We start from the raw sequence: 918 nt of genomic DNA, 5'->3' as shown, positions 1-918 counted from the left end.
TATTCTTTCACTTGTGCAAGAAAGAGTTAGTGAATATCTAGAATGCACTAATCCTGTAAGCTAGGCCAGAAAAGAATTCTGTGGTGACTGCCGTTTATATTATCATTACTACAATAATCATAGCTATCTTTATTAGACTGGCTGTACCAACCATTTTTCTCAAAGGAATCATAATCTAGCAGGAAAGACAGCAATAACAAAAAGACATAAATAACATGTCCATCATGAAATTGCATGAACATTTACTGTTTTCTAGGTATTCTGTAGTAAACGTGTTTTGTATTCATAACCGGAGGAGAAAACTCTCTAACAATTGGAACCTCGCCACTAAATGGCTGAGCCTATTTTTGAAAAATCAAAACACAAACTAAATCAGAACACAACTAATTCAACTGACACACATAATGCGATTACTTAAAGCCCATGGGGGGAAGAAAGGCAATAAACGTTATGAGTTTATTTTGGTGCAAAAAACAAAATTGTAAATTCTTGTATAGTCTGCTCAGAACGCATTTGGCATGCACTTATCGAAGGTCCCGTGTAGATACGTATACTCCGACCTCTACACCAAGATGCAAACGGGTGTAGCCTGGTCACTAGGACGCCGCTCCGGACTTAGTCCTACCCCGTACTGCAGCGCCTCTGGGAAAACTGGTTCACCTGCCTGCACCCCTTTTCCCTCGCCCATACAGATCCAATGACAGGGTGGCGGAGGGGCTTCCGCCGCCTCTGACACAAGTGAACAGCTGCTACCGGTACTGATGGTGGCGGTCTGCGCCCTGACCTACACGGCCAAAAACGCCCACATCCAAGAACTGGTCCCGAACCGGAGCTCCGGTGTAAACACCGGCTCCCAACTAAGTTCTCAGACGCAGACAAGAACGCCTCACAAACGAAGCGCTTCCACAGCCAAAACGC

Source organism: Tupaia chinensis, unplaced genomic scaffold, assembly GCF_000334495.1.
Source record: "Tupaia chinensis unplaced genomic scaffold, TupChi_1.0 Scaffold143796_1, whole genome shotgun sequence".
NCBI lineage: Eukaryota > Metazoa > Chordata > Mammalia > Scandentia > Tupaiidae > Tupaia > Tupaia belangeri.
The sequence above is the reverse complement of the archived record's forward strand: the minus strand, read 5'-3'. Positions refer to the sequence as shown.